The following is an 11,006-nucleotide window of genomic DNA, read 5'->3' as shown; positions in this document are numbered from 1 at the left end:
TAAGTGCAGCCCATGTATAGGTTCGGCCCATTACCTTATGTCGCATAAACCATGAGGAGAGTGTATACTCCTCATTTGTTACAATCTCATAATACACACAAAACCCTAACATCTCTTGAACTCCTCTTAAACCCGACGGCAACCACCCCCATCTCTCGAAGAATCTTCCCTTGTTCGGATCAACCTTTGACCTATCTTCTAACCGGTTAGTGTTTCACTATCATTGTTTTGTTAGATAATATTGGGTGTCATGATTTTATGTGATAACTAGAATTGTTTTGTTTGAATGATGATGTTCTTGTGAATCGGATTGTATGATAATAATCCAAAACCGATTAGATGTTAATCGGCTACCATGTCCTGTTTTCGGATTGTTTGTATGATAATTTAAGATCGAATGTATGTAATCGGTGGTATGTTTGTGTAATCGGACCGAATCATGGGATTTGATAAGTTGTTGTTTATGCTTTGAACATGATTAGGGTTTATATGAATTAGATGATAAAACCGTTGTTTGATTGATAATTTGCAAATTGTTAGTTGTTGATTGATTGTGTGCAAATATGGAAACCACGTAACTGATTAGCATAACTTTCGGATATTAAAACAAATCGCACAAGTTCCCTTTCGGTCGCACAATATCAGATCACATAGAATCTGATCTGATCGCACAAGACTGGTCGCACAAGGGAATCGCATAAGCAGGGTACCAACACACTAAGCACCATGTACAATTAGCTTTTGCATGATCGCACAAGACCTTGTGGATCGCATAAGATAGTGCTGATCGCACAAGGCTTGGGCCACACACACAACGGTCAGAATTAAGATATGTTATTGGGCCAAACAGCCCAATCCGGCCGCACAAGCCCAACCGGGTCGCACAAGACCAATGTTTGTGATCATTTGGGCCGAAAGTTTAATGGGCTTCAATAACTAGATCGCACAAGATGATTGGGCTCGCACAAGCTCAACGACTCAATCAACTGAGTCCCACAAGTCTTGATATAATGTATACTTGACTGTTAATGTACAATACGTGCTTGCCATGATCCATACATGTTCGTAACCTGTTAACTTATGTGTAAACACACGTGCAAAATTTGAACCTAGACCTGACTTCTATGGTAACCATGTTAGGCCGTGGTTAACCACTCTTAGCTCAAGCAACCTTTTCGTGTATCTACCGAGCAAACCAAGGTGAGTTCACACTCTTACCAAGGCATGGGATTCCCAGGGTTGGGAATGGGTTTGGATGATTACTTGTACTTAAATTGTTATCGGGATTACGTACCATAGGCCTCGGGAGAGGAAGGTTACATGTATACACTGCTAGACTAGTGATACGAATACTTCTCTTTGCACACACGCCGGGAATGGCTGCGATATTAGAACCAATCTTCGCACACATGCCTGGAATGGCTGCGAACCATACACTAAACTTCGCACACATGCCGGGAGGGCTGCGATACAAATATACCTAGTCTAGAAAACATGGGAAATCCCCCAAAAATCTTCGCACACATGTCTGGGAGATTGCAATACAAATACATACGATATATGGTCTACTAAACGAACATACGATTTACAATACGATTATATAATTGAACAAACAACTGTGAACTCGCTCAACTTTGTTGTTGACTCTCTGTTACATGCCTTGCAGGACCTTAGGTACCCACGGAGCTTGCACGGGAGGCGCAGTCGTTGTGGGACATGGATCGTGGATGCCATGTTAAAACCTTATGACATTTTGAACTTAATACTTATATTGGGTTTTCATATTACGCTTCTGCTACTTAAACTATGTTTTGTTTGAACACCAATCGTTTTGTGTTGGACTTCATAAACTACTCTTAATATTATATGCTATGTTCAATATGATTGGTGGCTTGATCCTGGTCATGTCACGCCTCCAATGCGGTAGTACCCCGCGGGTGGATTTTGGGGGTGTGACAATTCCGCTAGAACCATTTGGAGCGAAATCAGCTACTCTATAAATAGCTGATGTGTGATCTCATTCTGTAACTTTTGGAGCGGAATTAGAGTCGAGGTGCGGCCGAAATTTTGTCAGAAATCACTGTAATTGACTCAGAAAGTGTTTATAAAGAGGAAATTAAGAGGAGATAGCTGTGAGACATTGTTTACTTTGATTCTACCTCTGTATTCAATGATGAACTGCCTTATACTGACTGTTTAGAGTCTCAACACGGTCCAACAAGGGGTATCAGAGCTCAGGAGGAGGAGTTCATGCCATTACAGCTTGATTCTACCAGATTCTCTTACTTCTACTCACTTCTTCTCATACTTTTCTGTTTTGAACTAGTTCCAACGGTTGAAATGGCCTAAATTTTGAGTATATTGTGTAAAACATAGAATTAACAAACCCTAGAAAGAATCAGGTTAAAATTCGAAGTAAAACTGGTAAAAATGACCTAATAACCTGATTCCGCTCGAAAAGTTCATCGCTAATTTCGCTCTAAAAAGTTAATTCCGCTCAAAAACACACTTGGTCATTTGGAGCGAAATAGCTGATTTCGCTCGTAAAGACATAAAAGTCTGATTCCGCTCTTGAGACACCTTCTGATTCGCTCGAAATCAGAATTTTTCTGATTCCGCCTGAAACTGACCATCTGATTCCGCTCGAAATCAGATTATTTCTGATTTCGCTCCAAACTTGTCTGTTGATTCCGCTCATAAGCTGATTTCGCTCGAAATTGTTGTTTTTCAAAATCTCGAAAAAAAAATTTTCTAAGTGTTTTCATGAACCCGTTTAGCGACATGTATGCTTTTGCTGGAAACTCTGGAGACGATACATCTTCAAGCAATACTAATGAGAACGCGCAAAATGCAAAGAAAAAGTTACCGGATGCCTTGGAGGTTGAAAGTTCTTTCGGAACTTACAACAAACCACCGAAGTTGATGGCTATCGAAGAATACAGTCGGTGGGCCAAGAAGTTCGAAGATTGGTTGATGGCTTTTGCATTTCCTAGTTGGAAGAGTCTAAAAAATGGATACGATGATGGAGGCAAACGTGGGGAAAGCTTAACTTCATCCGAGGAGATAGAATCATTTGTTGCTGAGTAGAAATGTGTTGCATTGCTGTTTCAACCTGTTCGAGAAGATATAATATCTTTGATCGAATACTCTAGTGCTAAAGATCTCTAGGATAAGTTGAAAACCAAATGTTTAGGAAGCACAGAAATTGTGAAAAACAAAAAGAAACTACTTAGAAAAGAGTTTGATTTGTTTGGGTGTTTAAAGAATGAGTCAGTTTGTAAAAATGATTGAGAGGTTTGGGCACCTAAAGCTGGAACTGGCGCGAAATGGAATTTCTTATTCTCAAGAAGAGCTAGTCGACAAGCTGTTTGATTCGCTACCGGATGAAATGGATTGGCAATACTATGTGTTGATGCTGAAAAATACGATCAAGCCTGCAGAGCTTACGGTGGATCTGTTGATTGAGAGACTAGAAAGTCACGAGTTGGAGTTAAAGAAGACACACAAAGTTAATCACTCATCTTACCAGCAGAACTTGGATTTGTATTATCCAAAAACCATGATGCCAAAGAACACATCTCCCAAGACTGCGTTTTCTGCTGAGAATGTCTCCACAACAAGCAAAGAAAGTCAAAGCAATGGATATCACAGTGGATATCACAGTGGATCTTCATCAAATTCAAACCAGTCTGATGCAAAGAACTTATTTCAATGCAACATCGCTGTAGACTTAAAGAACGCTCAGAACTTCAGTGAAGAGTCGGCAAAACAGCAGATGGTTTTCCTAGCGTCGGTACTGGAATCGTATGAAAGTCTTATGGCAGGGAAAATTGGCAACACCAACCTGACGAAATAGATCCTGAAGAAATGGAACTGATCGACATAAGGTGGTGTATGGCCAGTGCTGTTCGTCGGGCACAGCGTTTCATGGAGATAATCGGAAGGAAGTCAATTGGTGGACCTTCTACCAAGTTGGGCTTTGACAAGTCTAAGGTGACGTGCTTCAAGTGTAAGCAGAAAGGTCACTTTAAGCGTGAATGCAGAAACGCGTATGCTGATGAGTCTGAAAACCCGTTCAGAGAAGCCTACTACAAGAAGGCGATACATCATCAGAACAAATCGGAGCCGCCAAGAATGAAGCAGATTGAAGATAACAAAGAGAAATCTAGAGCTCTTGCGGTAATCCACGACGATGAAGGGTTAAACTGGAGTGAGTTGTTACCTGAAGAAGATGCGGTTGGATATGCTTTCATGGCAAAAACTGAACTTATTCCTTGGAAAGATAACAAAACTGAAGAACAGAAGTATAATCACAGAAGGATGTTAGCCACAAACAGATTGATCAGAATATCTGGTATCTATTCGGAAGCAAAAAGAGCAAGAAGATGGGATCCAGACAGAGAATGTTATCTTGACCCCTATGGAAACATTGCTATTGATCATAACACTCTTGATATAGAAGCCATAATCAAAGAGTTTAAAGATGATGATGATTATTGGCAGAAGAAATGGTGGGGATGCAGAGAAGAGAAAGAAAAAGAAGAGAAAGAGAAGTCAAAGAAGATTGACACTGGGATCATTGACACGACACAGGAGTTGAATGCTGAAAATCTTGGAAAGATGGCTGACAAGGTGCTGGCTGCTAAGGCGCTTGAGGTAGATTGTAAATCCGTCTCTGAGTCTAAAAGCCATGTCAGTTCAAATGCGCCAACTACTAAGTCAGGTAAGAAAGTCAATGGTGATGTTGACTGCAAAAATTGCATCAAACAATGCACGGTTTGTAGCACAGTTACTTATCTCAACGGTAAGAAGGTTTATGATTTGACTGCGAGAGACAGAAACGTTGAGGATCAAATCCTTGATCGTGATAAGATGGTTAAAGCTTACACTAAACGGTTAAAAGAATTAACTAACAAAATTGAAAATGATAAAATTGACCATGAAAAGGTTAGGCAAGAAAATGAAAGGTTAGTTCTTGAAAATCGTCAGATTACTGAAAAATTTGAGAAGCTTGTTGATGCATGGAATGTCTGTTGACTACGTTTGTATCAAGTCTTAGGTCAAGATAGGTTAGATTGGAGCTTAAAAGTCAAAATAGGGTTTAACTTGATAATTTCACTCATGTGTACATAGATTAGAGGTGATTTCGCTTATTAGGTAGTAGGGATTTCGCTCTTAGGTCATTAGGGTAATTTCGCTTATATCGTCACATAGGATTTCGCTCATAGGACATGTCATAGGAGCGAAATCTGGCATAGTATAAATACTCTGACATGTGATCTTCATTTGTAACTTAGAGCGAAATCTGGTCATGCTTGTGGTAATGAAACTCTGTCAAAATCAATTCAGAAAGCATCAATAAAGAAGGAAATTGAAAGGAAAAGCTATTGTTACTTTGTGTACATTGATTCCGCCTTTATACGCAAAGATGAACTACCTTGACTGACTTTTAAGGGTCATAGAACGGTCCAACAAAGCTTAAAAGCACAATGAAAGATAATGATGACAGAAACGGTAAAACTTATAAAGAAAATGTTCAACTAACAACAGTACTTCGGTTAAAAGAAGAATCAATCAATCAACAACTGGATGAAATCGCTAAATTGAAACTTAAAGTTCAAGAGGCAGAAAATGAAAATGAGTGAATCCAGTTGAAGCTTAACAATTACAACTCTGCAAGCTTTGTTTTGCAACACATTGTTCCCAAACCCATCGGGAAAAACAAAGCAGGCGAAGATGTGTACTCTGATGGAACCGGGGTGGGTTTTCATCAAGTTCCACCACCAGTTCTTGACAATTATTCTAAAAAACAATCTGGGTTGGTTGAAATTGAAGAAGAGAATGAAGTGAAACTTCCTAATACAATAGATGCCATGTTCACTTCATCTTCCGATGAAGATAGTGTCCAAACTGATGTTGTAAAAAGTGTTGTTGAAAATGTTTTAAAATCTGAAAGTGACACAACTGAGGAAGATGGATGTTTCTTGGACAAATACATTCAGAAACAAAAGTCCAAAAACAACTTAAATGATGAACCTACTCTTGTCATGTACAAGATGTCGGGATCTGATAAGTTGTATTCGGATTCTGAGTTTCCAATTGAGAATGTTAATGCGAAGAAGCTAACAAATGTTTTCAAATTGGTTGAAGTTGAGTTGTCAGAAGTGAACAGTTTGAGTCAAACAAAGAGACAAATGAATTTTGAGAAAGATAAAGCTTACTACAAGAAACCTGTTGTTCCACCACGTTTTTATAATAACAATCGAAACAACTGGTCAGGTGGTTATCAGGGTGGTAAGAGTTATCAAAAGAGAAATGTTCAAAACAAGAAGTTTGTTGAGAAGAAAGTGTTTGTGAACAGTTCGAGTTCACTGTCTGATGAAGAGAAAAAGATTTTTTCAAAATCGAATGAAGAGTTCTTTGAGAAGAAAGCTTCACAGTCTCAGTCTGAAGGCACAATTCGAGTTGCTGATACTCGAACATGTCTCAGATGCAATCAAGTTGGACATATTGCTCGAAAGTGTACCAACGTGAAGCCTAAGACTGAAACTGTGAAGACTCAAAAGAAGAAAGTTGATGTGAAGGGAAAAGCTCCATTGGTTGTTGAGAAAAAAGATTTTGAAAAATGAAAACAAAATCAAAAATGAACCTGTTAAGAAGATGGTAACTAAAAATGACAAGTTTTACAAACGGGTTGCGTCATCTCAACAAACATGGAAGCCGAAAGTTGCTGAAAAGAAAGCAAGTGGTTCAAAACCAAAGGTTCCTGAGACTGAAAAACAATCATCTTCCACCACACGGCGAAGATGAATGTTCCTTTGGATTATTATGTGACACTTGAGAAAGAAATGCAAAAATCTGAAAAGAAAAATGTTCAAAAGAAAGACCAACCATCTGGTCAACCTAAAAAGGATGAGTTTTTCTTATATGAAAAGGTTGACGTTGGGTCTGAAGAAAGTCTAAAAATGAACAACAAAAATTTTCCGCCACTTTACACCACAAAATCTCACATTCCAATTGAGTTACCTGAGTCAAAACAGGCTTGGGTAGGATTGTGTTCTTTGCCGGAGCTTCCTAGTTGGTATCGTGAAGCATGAATCGGCATCTTTATTGAATTGTTTGTGATTTGTGCAGGATCTTCCAAGGTCTATTTCAAGATGGATCATGGACAGTGGAGCTTCTAGGCATATGACAGGGAAGACTGCATTGCTGTATGATGTGAAGAATATTAATGGAGGTTATGTTGGTTTCGCGGGTAATCAAGGTGGTAGGATTGTAGGTGAAGGAACGTTATCCAATGGGATTGTGACGTTTGAAAGAGTTAACTACATTGCTGAGCTGGAGAACAATTTGCTAAGTATCTCGCAGATCTGTGACAGGATGTATACCACTCACTTCACTGACAAAGAATGTTTGATCTTGAAGCCAGGATTTGTTATCCCTCAGGAACGGATTATCATGAGGGCACCAAGAGTTAATGATCTGTACGTGTTGGACATGAGCGTAGCTACTACAACCATGGGCCAGGCTCATTGTTTTTTGTCTAGAGCAACTGAGAAAGAATCGAGATTGTGGCATAGGAAAATGGGTCATATACACCTACGGAAGATGAATCACCTGGTTCATAACGATTTAGTGTTGGGTGTTCATGTGAAAGGTTTTCATCTGGAAGGGGAGTGCATTAGCTGTGTTAAAGGCAAGCAGAAGAAAAAGTCACACCCTACAAAGCAAGTCAATTCAGTTTCAAGACCTCTGGAGAGACTTCACATGGATTTGTTCGGTCCTATGAATGTCAAAAGTATTACATGAGACTACTACTGTTTGGTCGTTACTGATGATTATTCCAGATTTTCGTGGGTAATGTTTTTGACGTCAAAAGATGAAACTTATGACAGTTTGATGACGTTATTCAAGAAGATTGAGAATTTGTACCAAAGGCGTATCAAAAGAATTCGAAGTGATAATGGTACTGAATTCAAGAACATCAAGATGGTAGAATTTTGTGATGAAAGAGGTATATTGCATGAGTTTAATGCTCCGTACACTCCGCGGCAGAATGGAGTCGCAGAACGCAAAAACTGGACGCTAATCGAGACGGCTAGAACAATGCTCGCAGATTCAAAGTTACCGATAAATTTTTGGGCTGAAGCTGTTTCCGCCGCATGTTATACGCTCAACAGAGTTCTCACTGTCAAGAAGTTCAACAAAACATGCTTTGAGTTGATCAATAACCGAAAACCTAATTTGAAGTATCTAGAACCGTTCGGGTCACCCTGTACCGTTATAGAGCCTCATGGAAAGTTTGGTCCGAAGTGCATTGAGGGTATATTTGTTGGTTATGCAAGTCCTATGCGACGTGTCTTCGTTCCAAGTGAGAAGAAGATTATTGAAGCTGCAAATGTTGAATGTCAAGGTTATACAATGCCGCCGCAGAATTCAGGAGATTCATGGCGTTATGATTATGACAAATTATGGGATTCGTTTGACATGAGAGAAGAATCAGAGGAGGAAGAAGATTTCTTTGATGAGTTGGATATTTTGCGAGAGTACGAGTCGCAACAAAGATTCCAAGCTGAATATTCTAGACGACCACAGGAAACTTCAAATGATGATGAAGCTGGTCCAAGCAATGCTGGTGAACATGATGATGTCCGACAAGATGGAGTTGCTCATGATAATCAATCGGCTCAGAATGATGATCAAGAATCCGAGAACATGCCAGTATTTGATCATGGTGATTCAGATTCTGAGGGGAGCAGATCCGGATTTCAAGTCAAATAAACCCAGTCGGTGAACATGATGCAGATCAGAATGTTACTAATCTGGAGGGCAATGTAGATTTCCCAAGCGAAGTGATGCCAAGAACTCTTTCATATCATCCAGAGGAGTTGATCATTGGAGAACTACAATCAGGCGTTCGCACTAGACGTCAAATTGACCAAGGGCTTACATGTTTTTATTCTACAGTAGCACCTTTACAAACTGATTTTTCACTAAGTTGTTTTATTTCGCAGATCAAACCGCGAACATACAAAGAGGCGCTTACTGAAGATTCTTGGGTCAATGCGATGCAAGAAGAATTAAGTCAATTTGAGAAGTTAGGAGTGTGGAAGTTGGTTGATTTACCGGATGGTCACAGGAAGATCAATACAAAATTGGTATTTAAATGCAAAAGAGATGATCGTGGAGTTGTTGTTCGAAACAAGGTCGACTCGTAGTCCAGGGTTTCAGTCAACAGGAGGGGATTGATTTCACTGAGGTGTATGCTCCTATAGCTCGACTGGAAGCGATAAGAATCTTCCTAGCGTTTGCATCATGGAAAAACTTCAAAGTATATCAGCTAGATGTAAAATCGGCTTTTCTCTACGGGAAGGTTAAACAGGAGGTATATGTCGGACAACCACCGGGCTTTACCTATCCAATCCACAAAAACAAGGTCTACTTGCTGGACAAAGTGCTGTATGGTTTACACCAGGCCCCAAGAGCTTGGTACGAGACTTTGTCTCAACACCTACTAGCCAACAAATTCATTCGTGGAAAAGTGGATGCCACTCTCTTCACCAAAGTGGTCGACGGTCATCTTCTGATAGTTCAGATATATGTGGATGACATAATATTTGGGTCAACAAATGAGAAGTTGTGCAAAGATTTCGAACAAGTGATGAAGCCAAAGTTTGAAATGTCATCGATGGGGGAGATGAAATTATTTTTGGGACTACAAGTTGAACAACTACCTGAAGGAATATTCATTCACCAGACGAAGTACGTTCATGATATTCTAGAGAAATTTGGGATGTCAGGTTCTACTTCGGCGTTAACCCCACTCGCGACGAATCATGGGATACACCCAGATGTCACCGGAGACAGGGTCGAAGAGACACTTTATCGTTCCATGATCGGTTCGTTGATGTATCTAACTGCTTCAAGACCCGATATCATGTATCCAACGTGCCTCGCAGCAAGATTTCAATCTAACCCGAGAGCTTCGCACATGATATTACGTTACCTAAAGGGTACTCCATCTTTGGGGTTATGGTATCCTAGAAAAGGCGATTTCATGCTCGAAGGGTATTCCGACTCGGATTTCGGATGCTTCAAAGTCAATGCAAAATCACAACTGCAGGATGCCAGTTCTTTGGACATCCTTGGTTACCTGGTAGTGTAAGAAACAAACGTCTGTGGCTCTTTCCACATGGGAAGCGAAGTACGTGTCTGCTAGCAGTTGCTGCTCACAGATCATGTGGATACAGCAACAAATGCGCGACTAAGGTTTGCAGTTTCTTAACACACCTCTTTTTGTTGATAATGAGGCCGCAATAAATATAACAAAAAATCCAGTACATCACGCTAAAACTAAACATATAGAAATTCGACATCACTTCATCCGAGATTGCTTCGAGAAGAAGTTGATTCGAATTGAGAAAATCCACACTGACAATCAGAAAGCTTATTTGCATACCAAAGCTTTTGACAAAACACGTTTTAAATTTCTTTTAAAACTGAACGGTATGAAGCTTCTATGGGTGTCGGATGGCATTATTGGCGTTGATGAGGGTACTGTTGTAGATGAAGATGAGAAACAATCTGCAATGGTTTGTCGATTTTTTACTTGTTTTGGTATTTAGGGGGAGTAGATATATTTTCAGAAAATACAAAAACAGTAAAAAATTCAAAAATACAATGACATGATAAAATTTCAAAATCCAAAAAAAATAGAAAATGAAAAGAGCTTGTGTAAAAAGGGAAAATGATAGTACATCGGTTTGACAGTTACGGTACGCTAAAGATTTGTAAAGAATTCAAGGCGTTAAATAGTCTCACTGATGATATGTCGATAGGTTTTGGCACATTTAGTAGATTTATTCGGGATATAAACCTAAAAACTCAAACTTACTTATTTCGTGGGGAACACTACTTGGATATATATGTAACCCCTGAAATCTCGTTTGAAAGGTCCCTCTTTCTGAGATACTAGGTCTTTATGCTCAGTGATATCTGGGGTATTA

The sequence above is a fragment of the Helianthus annuus genome, chromosome 1, assembly GCF_002127325.2.
Source record: "Helianthus annuus cultivar XRQ/B chromosome 1, HanXRQr2.0-SUNRISE, whole genome shotgun sequence".
NCBI classification, from domain to species: Eukaryota; Viridiplantae; Streptophyta; class Magnoliopsida; order Asterales; family Asteraceae; genus Helianthus; species Helianthus annuus.
Note: the sequence above shows the minus strand (reverse complement) of the source record.